At 40.8% G+C, this 17,569-nt stretch overlaps 1 protein-coding gene across 15 annotated transcripts in view; it reads left to right on the top strand.

Annotated features, from left to right (window-relative positions):
• The window catches only part of LOC129621864 (neurexin-3-like), a 300,739-nt gene that overhangs the window by 143,229 nt on the left and 139,941 nt on the right, over positions 1-17,569 (top strand). The window contains exon 1 of one of the 15 annotated variants that reach the window (XR_008699742.1): positions 9,848-10,057. The exons of 13 other annotated variants lie outside the window; for them this stretch is intronic. The gene's annotated coding sequence lies outside the window, so the exon portion shown is untranslated. Of the gene's footprint in view, positions 1-9,847; positions 10,058-15,177; positions 17,563-17,569 lie in introns of those variants that run through there. One more of the 15 variants, XR_008699747.1, reaches the window with a different exon arrangement.

A 17,569-nucleotide genomic window follows, 5' to 3' on the forward strand; every position in this document is an offset into this window, starting at 1 on the left:
AAATATCTAATTATAATAAAATAGGGGCAGGGCAATATTATAGTTCCATCTCTTGCCTCATCTGTTTCTCATCTACCACTGATTTGTCCTCTTGACAATGAATAACATGGCTTTGTTTTTAAAAGAAGCTTGCTTTTCATGCCTTTTTTTTTTCTTCTAATGTTTTGAAAGTCTTCAGGGGAAAAATAAATTTATTTTAAACACAAGAAGTAAAATTGCCTGATTTTAGCAACTCTGTGTTTTTGACAGTGATGTCTAAAATGGTACTTTAAAATATGAAGAGGGCTTTTTTCCTCTTTCCCTGTTTAGAAATTTTCATTGGACACTGAAGAATTTTTTAAGAGCAATTGTTATTTGGAGCATTTTTTTAAATGGATAAATGTGAACAGATTTATTAACAAACTGTACAATGGATTAATGAAATGCTTCAACTCCAGTTGGCATTACATGTAAAGGAAAATGTTTCTCATATTTCTAATCAACATTTCTATTTCTTCCTTCTCAATTATCAGTTTGGATTTAGTGTTTACGCATAGATTTTGTATCTGTGTATATATCATAAAACACTTTCTCCTCAAAGATGAATGGTGATCTACATACTTGTATAGACTTCTGCTTATCAAGGCAAGTTGGTTCATCTTAGATGGCATAGAATTTTCAACTGAAAATCTGTGTGTATACACATACAAACCTATAAGCCTAACTTTGATCATTATCTACAGGATTTTTTTTTTTAATTTATTATCTTTATGACTCATCTCATTTATAAAGAATTCAAGCATTTCCTTATGTGCTTAGGCTTGGATATGCCATGGTCTGGTCTATTTTTCAGGTGTGCAGGGCAGTGTATGTACATCTGGGTGTAAGCACAATTGGTCCGAATATTTACTAATAGGTTTATTATACATAGCTTTTATTTGTAGAATTCTAAAAATAATTTATTCAAGTGTCATATGCATCTGAATTTAGTAGATTGTCTATGTTAACATTTGAAAAGCAGTGGTTTTTCAGCATTCCACAAGGATGGACAGAGTGCCAACAATGGGCCAGGTCAAGTGCTAGCTATTGAATACATAAAGCTGACCAAGGAAATATGAGCCCTGCCTTCTGATATCTTGCTAATAGTCAACAGAGTTAGAAAATGGTTTTCAAGTGTAGCAACCACCTCTTCTTCTAAAGCCTTGAATAAATTCTTTCAACGTGTTATATATGTAATCTTAAAGTAATTTTGTTTGTTTATCTTAAAAGGGAAACCATCAGGTAACAACTCAGTTGACTCATCCACCTTTTACTCAGAATCAGAAAAGAGAAGTTGCTTTGTATATTAAAAAGTTGGCATTTTTCATTCATTTATTTATCTTTATTGGATGATGGAATACATAGTGTAAATAAAACGTATGAAATCCATGCTCTTAAGCATAGAGCTTAAGTATTTTTGACATATATATATAAATATATATATATATTTATATGGTGCATATATATATATATGCACCCCTATAAATACTGTCTAGACTGAGATATACAATGTGTCCATCATCCCATAAGTTTCTGTCCTACCACTTTCTATCACTTATTTTTAATGAATAAATTTTATTCTCCTTACTCCCTTTAAAACTATGTATCCATGTAGTAATCAGCAGGCAGTCTCCAGGTTGCTTTAATTTCCATTAACAAGGGTTAACCTTGCAAGACAAGGAGGTATTGTGGTTTTCCCTGTGTGTAAATAGAGGCAGAAACGTTGCCCTCTGGTGAGGTGGAGCTTTGCCCTGTTTTTGATGATACGCAGGTTTCCCTCTGCACAAAGAGAATATCTAATTGATATCATTGGGGTTTTTCTCTTTTTTTCCTAAGGCATTTAGTGGTGAATAGAACAGCAGAGGTAGAAAAGACCATATGCTTTGTAAAAAGCCAGACTAATAGCACTTTTTGATGGACGTCTGATTTTTAGAAGTGCCACATCTTTCATTAAAATTTACATATAAAGTAAGGGCAGGCGCGGTGACATGAAAGCTAATGCAACTTGCCCATCATGACATAATAACAATCACAAGAAACTGGAGATCCCAGATGGCAGCTTGGCCTTTGCCACCCTTTTAATAAGCTACTAACTGCTAATTATTTCACTCTTTTGGGCAAGTTAATTTACTATTGACTCTTAAAGAGATACTGCTCTTTTTTTCTCCCCCAACGCTGCACAGAACAGCTCCTTTTACCTGGAGCTGTGACACGTGCTTCTGTGCAGGTTGGAAGCTTTCCAGCTAGTTGGACCAATAATGGCAAGCACTGGTGTGGAAAATGTCACTGAGTAAACAATATTTTCTTGGATCCTTTGAATATAGGGCATTAAAAAAATTCATTTGTCTAAGAATCCATTGTGTGTGCCTGTGTATGTGTGCATGTGTAAGCGTGTAATAGCAGCCAATACAGGGAGAGAGATCTGAAATTTGGAGCCTGTTTAAGAGTGAAAGAACAGCTGCCTTTTAAATGGTTGCTAATTCTGACAATTAATGCTGTTTTGTGAGTGTATGATTTTCTGTGATAGCCGTTAGGAGGGATGATGGTGTGTAATAGCTCATTTCCTCAGCTTTATGGTAATGTGGCACAGCAAAGAACAGAGAACTGAAAGAGAACCAGGTCCTACAAGCTCGGGAGCCCTTTTAAATGAAAAGCCTGCAAAACATGCTTTTTGTCTGTACTTGGACTTCCTTAGGATGATTTTATATTTTAGCACAGACGCAGATTCCTGAATGAATGATGTGCAAGTGGGCTTGGATGCATCAGGAGCGAGTGTTTGGAAAAGAACCTTGTTTGCAATGAGCTGTCTGACAATCAAAATATTTACTTAAAGATAAGCTAATGACTGTTTCTTGCAAATGCCGGCAGATCCATTATTGAAATGCGAGTCAGTACTCTGGCTTGATACTGTCCAAAAATAAATCTCAGTCCTCAAATACTTGTGCTTGTGTGGTGTGTGTGTGTGTGTGTGTGTGTATTACACTTCTCCCCAAACAAAATGAAAGGTGTATCAAAGGTCGGAAAAATCTCTCAACCCATTTTCTTGAAATATTTAAACTGAACTTAGTGTATTACTGTGACCAGTTGCTGCTTGTTTCTGTTAAGAATCAGTAAGTAGCTTAAAATATGCATTGAAAAAACACATTCTTGAATTATTGGTGACATCTCTGAACATGAACTGATAATGTGAGTTTCATAGTCTAATATATCTATGTTGTTTTTTCGTCACTAAGTTGTGTCGGACTCCTTTGCAACCCTGTGGATGACTAGCCCACCAGGCTCCTCTGTCCGTGGGATTTTTCAGGCAAGAATATTGGAGAGGGTTACTATATCCTTCTCCAGGGAACTTCTTGAATAGGGATCAAACCTGCGTCTCCAGCATTAGCAGGCAGACTCTTTACCACTGACCACCTGAGAAACAATGTATCTATAGTGACTAGCATTTTACACAGTTGATTGGAGAACTGTGCAACTCACTCAGTGCTAACCTTTTGCTTATTTAAGTCTGAAGGAACTAGAGATGTTTTAGAATGTTATATTTCTTTAAAACTAAATACCTGGTTTCAAAATAGCCCCAAGGAAAACCCAAGTGTGTGTGAATTGCGGGAAAGTTTGTTCTTTCAAAATCTTGGTATAATATAGTGTGTTCATCCAGATTGCCATTTCCCAAAATAATTTTGAGAAATGCCAATGGTGTTTCAAGGAAAAAAAAAAATGTATGGGAAAAATAAATTCTCAAAACACAGGTTTAAAACAAAGTTAAGCAGGTTTTTGACTTTAGGACTTCTCAGAGTCTTTGTTATGACAATTCAAAATTTGAATATCTATGAAAGGAAATATAGTTTTCAAAGTTACCCAAATTTATTAGACATGAAATCCTTTTTTTCTAATTTACATTCTGGATGAGGATAGCTAGAATTAAAGCCAATTTTCAGCTGAAAAACTTTGGAAACCTTAATGTGTCTAAATTTTGAAAGAGGCTTTTGGATTTCCTTCACCCCCAAATCCTTTTAAACTACACTTTCTGTTTGGATTTGGAATAGTTTTTTGGATGGGTTAGCTTCAATAGAAAAAATATTGTTTCCTGGTAAAATACATAACACAGATGTTAAAACAACTGCAGTTTTAAAAACAGTAGTCTTGTTAAAGTACTCTCAGTTTGTATTACCTAAGTACTCTAATGGGTATCCATATAGTGTGTGTAAGCAATGCTTCTGATAAAGGGTTGCTTTACTCTGGGAAGAGCTGGTCTCAGCAGAAGATGGGACTATTTCTAGGAACTTTACGTCTTATTTGCTTTGAAATTTGGAGCAGGTTAGCAGTCACTGTGGTTATTTCTCTACTGTATAGCTGAAGAAGTCATTCATCTTCTGTCTCTGAGAGTTTGGCTATCGATAGCTTCCCCCCCCCACCCCCCCCCCAGACAGTGAACATGTAAGTGAAAGAAATTCTTTCTGGTAAGAATGACTTGTATTTTATTTGGAAATCATTGGCTCGGCTGAGGATCTTGTGGCTCACTCACTGCAAGGCTGAGGACCTTGTCCTGTTTATGTGCTATCTGTTCAGTATGAAGTGGCAGCCATTGATCCATCTGTAGTAGACCATTTGCCTGGGGCTCTTAATCTGGCCATGGGGATGTAGTTTGCTGAGCCATTTATACTCTCCATTTCCCCAAGTGACCAATAATGGGCCTCTACAGATGCATTGGCCAAAACTGTTATAAGTGAGATTCCCAGTTTTAAACTAATTGATCCATGTGGCAATTAAGCCACACCAAATAATCAGGTGTGAATACTTCTAACGCATGCCAGCGCTATGGAGCAGAAAGAACACTGAGGTAACTGTGAGGAGACCTCATTCAGGGTGCTGAGGAAGAAAACGTGGTAGATTAAAGCACCGATGTTAGTGCTTGACACTTACGTTATATAAATTCATCAAGCCTCATACCCTAATAAGTAAAATGGAAACAATGATATTACCTACTTGGCAGGGCATTAAGACAGTGTATAGAAAAGGCTTATGCTAGAGTTTCGATCTAACATAAGTAAATATTTTTTATCATAAACATTAGTTATCATCATAAATAATCTTGTTAGTATCACCAAGGGTCTGGGAACTTTGAAAAATTAATCTTTTTGATTTTCTAATCTTTACCTGTAAAATGCCTACTTGGTAGGTTTGTTCTGGTTAGTAATTGATATTATGCAAGCAAAAGTGCTGTGCAAATTAAAATGGACTACATTACGGAATTAGTAGTCCATGAGAATAAATACAAGCTCCACAAAATCAAAAACAATATCTGCGGTGTTCATCATAGCATACTCAGTGCCTATAACAGTGCCTGCCTCAGAGTGGAAATGACTCAGTGTTTGTTGAATGGGCACTAGGAATCACTGAACTGATAATTCTTAGCAGAGTTCAGGACCAGCAGTTCAGTTCAGTTCATTTCAGTCTCTCAGTCATGTCCAACTCCTTGTTACCCCATGGACTGTAGCACGCCAGGCCTCCCTGTCCATCACCAACTCCCAGACCTTACTCAAACTCAAGTCCGTTGCATCGGTGATGCCATCCAACCATCTCATCCTCTGTCATCCCCTTCTTCTCCTGCCTTCAATCTTTCCCAGCATCAGGGTCTTTTCAAGTGAGTCAGTTCTTAGCATCAGGTGGTCAAAGTATTGGAGTTTCAGCTTCAACATCTGTCCTTCCAATGAATATTCAGTACTGATTTCCTTTAGGATTGACTGGTTTGATCTCCTTGCGGTCCAAGGGACTCTCAAGAGTCTTCTCCAACACCACAGTTCAAAAGCATCAGTTCTTCAGCACAGCTTTCTTGATAGTCCAAATCTCACATCCATACCTGACTACTGGAAAAACCATAGCCTTGACTAGACCGACTTTTGTTGGTAAAGTAATGTCTTTGCTTTTTAATATGATATCTAGGTTGATCATAACTTTTCTTCCAAGAAGCAAGTGTCTTTTAATTTGATGGCTGCAGTCACCATCTGCAGTGATTTTTGAGCCCCCCAAAATAAAGTCTGTCACTGTTTCCATTATATCCCCATCTATTTGCCATGAAGTGATGGGACAGGATGCCATGATCTTAGTTTTCTGAATGCTGAGTTTTAAGTCAGCTTTTTAACTCTCTTCTTTCACTTTCATCAAGAGGCTCTTTAGTTCTTCTTCACTTTCTGCCATAAGGGTGGTGTCATCTGCATATCTGAGGTTATTGATATTTCTCCTGGCAATCTTGATTCCAGCTTGTGCTTCATCCAGCCCAGCATTTTGCATGATGTACTCTGAATATAAGTTAAATAAGTAGGATGACAGTATACAGCCTTGACATGCTCCTTTCCTGATTTGGAACCAGTCTGCTGTTCCATGTCTGGTTTGAATGTTGCTTCCTGACCTGCATACAGATTTCTCAGGAGGTAGGTCAGGTGGTGTAGTATTTCCATCTCTTGAAGAATTTTCCACAGTTTGTTGTGATCCACACAGTCAAAGGCTTTGGCATAGTCAATAAAGCAGAAGTAGATGTTTTTCTGGAACTCTTGCTTTTTCCATGATCCAATGGATGTTGGCAATTTGATCTCTGGTTCCTCTGCCTTTTCTAAATCCAGCTTGAACATCTAGAAGTTCACAGTTCATGTATTGTTGAAGCCTGGCTTGGAGAATTTTGAGCATTACTTAGCTCGCATGTGAAATGAGTGCAATTGTGCGGTAGTTTGAATGTTCTTTGGCATTGCCCTTCTTTGGGATTGGAATGAAAACCGATCTTTTCCAGTCTTGTGGCCACTGCTGAATTTTCCAAATTTGCTGGCATATTGAGTGCAGCACTTTCACAGCAGCATCTTTTAGGATTTGAAATAGCTCAACTGGAATTCCATCACCTCCACTATCTTTGTTTATAGTGATGTTTCCTAAGGCCCACTTGACTTTGCATTCCAGGATGTCTGGCTCTAGGAGAGTGATGACACCATTGTGATTATCTGTTTCATGAAGATCTTTTTTGTACAGTTCTTCTGTGTATTCTTGCCACCTCTTCTTAATATCTTCTGCTTCTGTTAGGTCCATACCATTTCTTTTATTGCACCTGTCTTTGCATGAAATGTTCCCTTGGTATCTCTAATTTTCTTGAAGAGATCTCTAGTCTTTCCGAGTCTATTTTTTTCACTCTATTTCTTTGCCTTGATCGTTGAGGAAGGCTTTCTTATTTCTTCTTGCTATTCTTTGAAACTCTGCATTCAAATGGGTATATCTTTCCTCTTCTCCTTTGCCTTTAGCATCTCTTCTTTTCTCAGCTATTTGTAAGGCCTTGTCAGACAACCGTTATGCCTTTTTGAATTTCTTTTTCTTGGGGATGGTCTTGATCATTGCCTACTGTACAATGTCACAACCCTCCTTCCATAGTTCTTCAGGCATTCTATCAGATCTAATCCCTCGAATCTGTCACTTCTTCTATATAATCGTACGGGATTTGATTCAGTACCATGGACAGCTCCGATCCTACCCTCGATACTATTCTACTTTGAGTAGGAGATCTTCTGGCAACTCCATTGCAAAAGGAAACCATTGGCCTCTTCCTTCAGAACTTCCTGTATTATGAAAAAAAAAAATGTAATCCTGTTAAAGCCTGATTGTTCTTTAAATCTTCAGTGGACGTGCTTGCTCTTTTCTGTGCATATTGAGCTATGGGATTTCCTTATGTTACTTGATAAAGCTATTTGAATGATAAAGAAAACAAAAACATTTAGCTGACACTTTTATTTTTAAGCTGATTTATTTCCCTAAATTTTAGCAGTATATAATTTCAGAGTTGAAAGGGGACTTAAAATTCCTATAGTCCATCCTACTATAATTTTGTGAATGACAAAACATGCCGAGAAGGCATAGGTGCTGTGTTTGTTGCTATACCAATAGTTCATGCGCTGTTGGGATTGGCCAAACTTTCTGACTCCTAGAGCTCTTTTCTTTCCCCTCCCACGAAGTTAAGTCTAAGAGGCCACCAAGTTGTCCTAGTCATCTTCGTGCATGAGTGGCGTTTGTTACAGACCCTGCACTGGCTGCTGAGATCGTAACCCATGATGCTACGCAAGGAAGACCTTGATCAGAGTACATCCATACTAAGCGGGGTTGGCTCTTAAATTACTTGACTGCCCTAAGAACTTATGCAACCTGTCTTTGAAGTTGTCAGTAAATTGCTCTGTCTTTCAGGATTTTATAATGCCTTACACCACTTATGGACTTGCCCTGTTGACTGCTTTGTCTTGGCTGAAGTCAGATGGTGACACCAGTTGACTTAAAAAAAGCTTTTATACTCTTTTTTCTTTTTACTGTTCCCATGTTGACAGTTTATAACAGAGTATATGCCTATGAGGAAATCCAGTTGGGACTAATTTTCAAACTGTTACTTAATAATTTTCCACTTCCTTTCTTCCTTTAAGAATAGTAAACTAAAAAGTAAAAAAAAAATTTTTTTTCTCAAGTAAGAATGTATTTGTCTTTGTCGATATCATTTCTTTGTTTTCTTTTAAAAATGTGGTTTCTCCTTCAGTGTTAGCCATGTATCTGATGGGTTAAGTTTAGTACCCTTCCATGAGGCAGCTTTGGGGGGTGCTGATCAGTGCATGAAATCAGCTCTTAAATTGTCACAAAATTGCCTTCCTTCAGACTGTGTTGATCACAAGGGCTCTCAAGTGTCAAAGTCATTTGGAGAACTGGATAGATAAAATGCATGAGCACTAAGCTTTTTTTTTCAGGATAGAATAAATAAATGTGTTTTCTACTATGTGCTCAGCTTTGATAGTGATTTGTTAAAAGGCAAAAAGAAAGGCCATGATATTAAATATTTACAAGAGTGATTTAGTTGTATTATCTTGTGCTCTGCATCTTTGTTTAATGGTGAAATCAGCTACTGTTGAAATAGAGGCCATTAAACCAGTGGTGGTGTGAAGGTCACTTCCTAGGCAAGGTTAAAGTAATTTGTGGAGAATAATGATTTTTGTCAACTTTCCAGATCCCTTCCTATTTTGGTCAGCTTTCCTCCAAAAATAATAGGAAAAAATGCATTTGAGAATTTACAGGCTCACTTTCTCTTTTGCATCCTTTCTGCCCTTTCTGGCCAACCAGATAGCTGGAAGTCTTTTGTCTATTTTTTGTTTCATCCATTCAGTGGACAGAGGCAGGTCTGTTCTCCCTGGAGATGAGTGGTTGTATTTCCATTTACTGGCTCTTCGGTCAGTCCTTGCTTGGCAGTTTGTTTTAGAGGTAAAGATCAGTGCCTCTTCTTTCTTGGCAATAGTTTATCTTGTCTGAAATGATTCTTGCATTTCTCTACCAATTCCTCTTCGACTTAAAGCAAAGATTTGTTTGCTAGTTTATTTCTCATTTCACTTTAAAGAAGTCTCTGAATAAATACATAGCATTATCACCATTTACACTGACAAGAAAACAGAAGTCCAAGTTTACAAAACTAATTACAGAACTCCAGTTGACCCTTGAACAACATGGGTTTGAACTATGGAATCCATTTACATGGGGATTTTTTTTTCCAAGTGTTGGGGACAGGATAAAACAGAGAGATACAGGAAAGTAATGGTGTGTATTAGGATAGGCTAACTGCTGTAACTATAATTTCTGAATCCCAGTGGCTTAATACTGACAAAAGTTTCTCACTTACATCAGAATTCAGTGCAAATTAGTGGGTGGTGCAGGGGGGAATCTCTGCTCCAAACAGACATTCAGGCATTCCCCGTGGCTTTGTCATTTTCTAGAACCTTGTCCTTCACTGAATTCAACTGGCAGATGGAGAGAGATGGGATGATGAGATGATACAGAGATGGAGAGAGAGAAAGAGAGGAACTTGAAGGATTTTTTTAAAAAGATCAAGCCTGGAAGTAATGTGTGGCACTTACTGTTGGCCAGAACTCAATCACTTGATCCCATCTAATTGCAAAAGAGTTTGAGAAATGTAATTTAGCTGTGTGCCCAGGAGGAAAGGGAAAGGAGTTCTGTGGATACCGTGTGAGTCCCTGCCCAGTGGGTGAGTTGTGTTCTGTTCTTGCATCATCTGTGTCATGCCTGTTAGCCTTCTCAGTTTACCTTTGTTCAAACACACAAACCAACCAAATGCCTCCATGATTTCTATGAGTTAGTGGGTTCCTGTCCATTCCTTTTTCTATAATACATACACCATTTTTATTTTACATAAATCCCTACAAAGTTACAATAATGTTTCTCAAATTCATAAGAACCACTCAGGCAACTTGTGAAGCTAAAGTCTCTTAGTTTTAATTAGACCACAGAATCTGCAGGTCTATATTATTCTTACCATCAGGCAAGTTTGAGATACACAGTGTTATACCAAATTCCAAGGAATATAGCAAACCATAAAGGAAGTATATGAGACTTTACTAAAAGTATTTTGCAGTATTTTATGTAGTTTAAAACAAGTTTCACATTTATCTAAGCTTTTAAACCTATTCGTTATACATGAATTTTTGTTGTAAGTTTTGTTTTAAGGGGTTTAATCTTGAGTTGGCATCCATAAACCAAAAGCTAGAAGTGTGTTTGAAATCTTAGCCTGAGTTGATAGTGGGGCCATGCATGATTCACAGGGTTTTATTTTATTCTTATCACTGGATAGGAATAGCTCAGCATGTTTTTCTCCCTGTTTATCACCTAACAAGGGACACCCTTGATTAAGAGAATTCTTGTGTTACATTAAGACAATAGATAGGAGCCCATTTTCGATAGGCCTACTTATTTTCTGTGTCTGACTCATGTACGGTTAAATGATGACAGCCCATTTTAACTTTTCGATGTGTAATATCTCACTCTATGTGTGGGCCATACAAAACATGATATTGTGAAATGCACCCCTTTTCTGTAAAGCTGTGCCTTTATTCCTTGTAGAGAGTGGTTGGCCACATTGTACTTCTAGAATGAGTGTCAGAGTGTGGATAATTCTGGGCTTGTGATTTTTTTCTTTCTCCCATTTTATCTGCCTCTTTCTGTGTCTTTGTGTGTGAGTCTATGATTACTATTGAGTTTTTCCCCTAACTGCCAGCAATTATCTCACAGGTGGAGGGCTTAGGAAAGAGCTGAGAGAATTGCACTGGGATTAGAATAAGGCCCCCCCCCCCACCACCGCCCCTGCTTTAAATGTAGTGAGGGAGGGAGTAGAATCTTGGAGGGCAAAGGCAGAGCTGGGGGGAGGGGTGGACAATTTGCTTCTGATATTTAAATCCCTAGATGGAGGGAATAGGAAATTCTTGATGAAAGAAAGCAGAAATTACTGATGAAAGAAAGCAAAACCGAAGCTGGTCTGGGGTTGTAGAGCTGGGGATAGAGGAAGGCGAGGCCGCGTTTCTGTTCTGAGCCAACCTCTTCATCCAAGAGATTTTTTAAATTTACTTATTTATTTGATCTGACAATTTATTTGGAGAGAAGGAAGGGAGCCAGGAGCGTCTAATATATGCTCAGACCAAGAGAGTTTTTGTGAGACATTATCTTCTTTCCCAGCCGGAAATGATTTATTCACCTGATATGTCAGTTAGGATGCTTTCAGCTGCAAATAACAGAACTTTGAGCTCAACTGCCTTAAACAACAAAGGGAATTTATGGGCTCAGTTCTTGAAAAGTGTAGTAACTCAAATAATATGACCAAGATCTGGTGTCTCACTTCACCCTTTTTTTTTTTTTGGCTTTGCTTTCTGGGTGTTGGCTTCGTTCTTGGCAGACTACTGCCTCTGGGATCCTGACACGGCTGATGGCCATTTCCAGGATGACTTGCTTCTTGATTCCTGTAGATAAAGAAGAGTAACTCTCTTCCCTAGCAATTCAACAAAAATCCTGGAGTTTCAAACCAGTTGGACCACCTAGGTCACATGTTTATTTCTGAGCCTACCACTATAATCAGAGTGATCACAGGGATGGGATTTGTTGGTATCTTAGGCCTGACTCACATGCTCAATTCCAGAACTGACAGGAAGAGTTGGCTTTTCCTATAGCACATGAGATTCAGGGGGATTCTGGATATGCCACCCCAAATTTTGGAAATAGGGGAGTGGAAGCCGAAGCCTGCTTCTGCTCCTGGATAAAATTTCAAAATCAGAAGCCAAAGCCAATTAAGTCCTTAATCAAAAAGCAAGGAAACTGGGTGTGTATCATTTACCCTCAGCCTTTGGCTGCCAAGTGGTCCTGTCTCAGGAGGAGGGGATGTCAATGGGGGTGTGTGCACCAGCAGAGGCTCCATTTGGAAGCGAAGAGCTGGGAGAGGAAGGCCACTGGTGACCTGGCATTGCGTAATCAAGATGTCAATGTTTTGGGATCTTGATGTGAAAAGAGTCAGGGAAAATGTCCACGGGAATGGAGTGTATGCTAGGCCCAACTTGCTTTAGGCGATACTGGTCTGGTGGAGTCTTTTCCTCCTGCTTTGACCTCAGGCTTCTGCTTAGGTCGCCTGGCGTGGATTGCTATTGATGGATGGCTGAGTGAGACAGCCCTCTAGTCTCAAGTGTGTTTGCAGCAGAGTGGCTCTCAGTAAATATCTCTTTCTCAGATGACTTGTCTCATCCACGGAGTCTTTCTCTTTAACTGCTGCTTAATCAACTGCTGCCCCCATAGCACACTGACCTAATTCTTAGCCACATATTTTGTCTAGGTTTTGGAGACAGTGCCTCTTCAGTGTGACTGCTGGTGTTAGCTCCACCTTGACCTGGGGCCAGCGTTCTCATCACCTGCCTGACACCCCACCATAGCGGGGACCTTTGGCCAAAGTGAGCTGCCAGTGTGGCAAGCAAAACAATGAGTCTTGCGGGGCAGTAGCTGGATGGACCTGGTTATTATGGTCTCCAAACCAAGCACCATGAGGGCAAAGCCCCCTCGTTAATGGGCTGCTGCCCCTAGTAACGAGGGTGTATTTGACCTTCCTCAAACTTCTTCCTAGACCAGTGTTTCTCACAACTTAATGTGCATATACATCATCTGGACATCTCATTAAAATGCAGGTTCTAGTTGTGGAGGTTTGTGGTTGATGAAGACTGAGATGCTGCACTTCTAACAAGCTACCAGGAGACAGATGCCCATGACACTGCCCATGTGTGGATCATAGTTTGGAGGAGCAAGTCTTTAAGGTCATCACCTTGAGTGATCTTGCAAGTGAGACCATCTGGTTCTCTGATAAGCCTGGATGCAAAGGAGGAGACCAGCAGTCCTTTGGAAGTAGTGGGGAGACCTGAGGCTTAAATTCCTAGAAATCATTTGTTATCTTCAGGCACCTGAGCAGGTGACTGATAAAACTCAAGCCTTCTCATCCTCCTTGGGTGATAGACGTGGAGTGGTAATCTTGGGCTCTGTCTCCTGGTGTGATGGGGTATGATGACATTGGCTTATCTCCCAGGAGCTTAGGGAACATTCAATCATGGCATTTGTGATTGGTATTCAAGTGCTGTTTCATCAGTCCCACAAGTTGAGGGATGTGGAGGGGGATAGCATATAATTCAATCTCCAGCATACTCCACTTCATGTGCCTAAAGGAATCTGTATCAAGTTACCTCCCAGACTTTGCACAACTCACAAACTCCCATTCTATGCTGATTGTAATTATCAACAGGAAAGAACATCAAATGTGTCTCAGTCTCAAGTTCCGCTCCCTTGCCCCAATTCCCAAGAGTTCCCCTTACACACGAGTGGTTGCCATGGGTCTGCATTCTTGCCAATGGGGGGCTGAGGCTGCAACCCCGCACATGGGCTGTCCTCCGGGTATGATCTCAGTCAAGTCTGTTTCACAAATGCAGTCTTCTGTTGCCTGTGTTCAGCCTTATTTAATCTCACTCTCCCTATTTCCTGTCTGTATAATCCCCCAGTAGGAATCAGATCTAAACAAAACGTAAAGGAGAAAATGTGTAAGAAATATAATCTGACAGTATAACAAAGCAGGATGCTTAGCTGTCCAGTTGATTCCATTGCTTTATTTGGACTAGAGGGAGGAGGAAACACGCTGCTGGAGGAGCAAAATTGAATTAGGAGGCTTTTATTGCACAATTGGTTGCTTGTGCCTGCATTGGCTAATGGATTTATGACGAAGCTTGGCTCCGATTTTCAGCTGGTAGTTGCCTGGGTTCAGGTGTTTACCTGGTGTCTTTAGGGCTGCTGTATAACCAGCTGTAAGTGGAGCTAGTTATTCAATCTGCTCGGAGAACGGTTACAGTGCGAGTCTTCGGGCTTCCCTGGGGACTAATCCAGCCGCAGGAAAGTCAGAGAAAACACACACCATGTGGGTGGAAGGGGGAGCCCTTGCTGGGATTTTGGTGGTTATTATAGTTACAAATGAAACTGTTTGAAACTTAAATCTGAATTTCGGCAGCAGGAAGAGAAACATGGATGGAAATGAATTATGTATTCCATTACTGGGATCCCAGAAGCATGGAGTGGATGTTAATCTCCTTCGCACAGGAGCCTCTGAGCAGCTTGAGGTCGTCCATGTAAGATCTGACCTTATCTGCTCCTGGCCAGACACCTCCTCGGCTTCGATTAATTTGCCTTGAGAATAATCCAAATAAGACCCTTTACCTTGCTGTTCATATTTGCCTAGCATGTGGTCAGAGGAACCAAAAGTGCTTGCGCCTGTGATTTCTTCTAATCCTGTAGTTTCCAGGAGGTCTGGAAGGGAGAGGGAAAAGCAGGCAAGAGGCAGCTCATGCTCAGTGCTAGGGATATGGTGTGGATTTCCCTGTGACACGCTCCAGCTGAATCTGCACAGTAACCCAGGGACGTCACTTCTAGTGTTCCCAGTTCACTGATAGGCATGTAAAGAGATATAGCATCTCACCTAAGGTCACCCAGCTCTGAATTATCCTTCCTGGCACTCAAGTCCAAGCTGGTGTCACACCCCTACCTTGCCTTCTTTCCTCTGCCCCAAGGTGTCGGATACAGTGACAACATTTAAAAACTTTCCCCAGGCTAGGAAGGGATAATCAGAGAGTTCAGGAGGTTAAAATCACCAGTAAAAACAGGGCAAAACCCATTTCCCCATAATTCACAGCCCCCTCCCCAACTCTATCCTGGTCTCTATTTCCTTCTGTGTTCATAAATATTTGTACATGCAAGTTCTATTTTCCTTTCTTTTCCCATCCCCTGCTTTTTTTTTTTTAGTGAGCACAATGAGTTTTATTAAAAGTTTCCCTCAAGGCTGTCTGTTAGATTTAGCTTATTCTTGTTGATAAAATATTTCTGAGACAGCTGCCTAAAGGAAGGCATGGCAGATCTAGATACTTTGTACATTTCTGTCCTCGGTCATCAAGGCAGGGAAGCTGGTTCGATGGTAGAGAGACAGGGAGGAGGGCCCCGACATACTTCTTCCCTCCATAGTTTTGAAGTTGCAAGGTGTCTGAGCCAGTGCAGACAGAGGTGTGCATTTGACAGGGCTTTGTGCCTTCATGGTTTCCATGGGTTTCAAAGCATCACTTGTTCCTCTTCTAAATCCATTTGCTCAGTGTCAGAGATTTGCGGATCATGATGTTGGATAACAAAGAGCTGCCTACCTAAAGGTTCCCGAGCACAGATGGAACGGCTCTCTGAAGGCACATCAGGGAGGGGCTTTCAGTCCATACTTTCTGCTTTTGACTAGTCACCTTCTTCACTGAACTTAAGATAAAACTCTGGTTTCTTCCACACTTCTCTTTCCTTTTCATCAGATTCCCTCAATCCATACAGCAGCCTTACTTAATTGGCTCCTGAATTCCCCTTTAATACAAGCTGAAACTCTTAATCGAGCCTCTGCGGGTTATTAGGGGCTGAACAGACAGCATGAATAACCCACTCCAGTATTCTTGCCTGGAGTGGAGAATCCCCATGGACAGAGGGGCCTGGTGGGCTTACAGTCCATGGGGTCACAAAGAATTGGACACAACTGAGCGACTAAGCACACAGCCCAGATAGCATGAATAATATCGGCCTGGCCCTTGCTTCTGAACGCTTACAGTTTGGAGGGAAGACAGCTGTCACATGCGTAACTGCACAAGCCGTGGATGTTGGGAAAAAGCATTGCCATGTGAGTGCACTAGGGAGGTGGACCTGGAAAGCAGTGATCATTTCCCCTGGACTTCAGCTCTGCTGGAACATGCAGCTCTAGATTCCTCCTCCTTGCCCTGTTACTGTGCGGTAAAGCACTCTGGAGCCTGGGCGTTCCAGGAGCCATACTGTGTTATATCATGTAGCCTTATTAGATTTCTCTTTGTTCTCTGGTTGTCTCTGTTGTGATGCCGGCCTTGATATACAATCTTTTGTAAGAGTGCAGACAGATCTTCCCTAAACTCTGGGCTCCAGATGTCATGCTCCCGATGAAACACTTTTTACGTCTCCCACTCGCCCCCTCACCGTGATAGGATATCCTTACAGGATAATGGCCAAGCTCCTTAGTCTTGCACTCAGGACGCCACAGTTTGGCCTAACCTCAGCTCCCTTCCCATGTATGAAACCCTTTGCCAGCAGCAGGACCTGCTAACTCAGGACCCTTCCATATCCCAGGTGCAGCGTTTTCTCTGGGGCTCTGCTCATTTGCTTCCCCTTTAGCTTCCATAACTTCTCCCCAGCTCTGGCCATCTGTGGGAGTTTAATTCAAGTCTCAGTCCCTCTGGCACCCTTTCTCTGACTGTCTCAGCTCTTCAGAATGCCACAATGCTTTCCAGAACCACAAACAGATCCCTTACCGTATATTGTCCCTGTCTATAGTTTTTATCTCTCTCTTCATGTCTCCCCAACCTGTCTAAACTATCAGAAGCTAGGCACCCTCTTTTCTGTTCCTTGTGATGTGGTCACCATGGTGCCGCTACAGGCTTGATGGTTATAGGGCGGTAGGTTGGCTGCATCTGATTAACTGGTGTTGCACAGAGTTTCTTACAGTGGCAGGCATGAACACACAGCCAGCAGATGGGGGATAGATGGAAAAAAATTAAACATGAATTTTCAATTGTTGTATCTTCCCAAATTGCAACCTAACATTTTTTTAAAGTAATTTTTAAAATTTTATTTATTTATTTATCTTAAGCTCTACTGGGTCTTCATTGCTGCTTCATTGCCGCTTCATTGCTGGGCTTTTCTATAGCTGTAGTTAGTTGAGGCTACTCTCTAGTTGCTGTGCGCTGACTTCTCATTGAGGTGACTTCTCTTGTTGCAAAATGTGGCTCCTGGTTCTAGAACACAGGCTGAATAACTGGCACCCAGGCTTAGTTGAGATCTTCCTGGACTGAAGATTGAACCTGTGTCTCCTGCATTGGCAAGCAGATTCTTTACCACCAGGGAAGCCCTCAACCTAATGTCTTACGGAAAAATCGGAATGAACTTTTTGGCCAACCCAATACATAGTCGATTTAGTACTTCCTTTTTGTAGCGGATGAGGTACGGTGGCATTGTTGTTCAGTCACTCAGACATGTCCGACTCTTTGCCACCCCCATGAACTGCAGCTCCACAGGCTTCCCTGTCCTTCCCCTCGGGGATACAGAAGCTGGGAGTGGGGGCGAAAGAGAAAAGCAAAGCCGAAGGAGGTGAGTC

Source organism: Bubalus kerabau, chromosome 10 (genome assembly GCF_029407905.1).
Source record: "Bubalus kerabau isolate K-KA32 ecotype Philippines breed swamp buffalo chromosome 10, PCC_UOA_SB_1v2, whole genome shotgun sequence".
In the NCBI taxonomy this organism is placed as follows: Eukaryota; Metazoa; Chordata; class Mammalia; order Artiodactyla; family Bovidae; genus Bubalus; species Bubalus kerabau.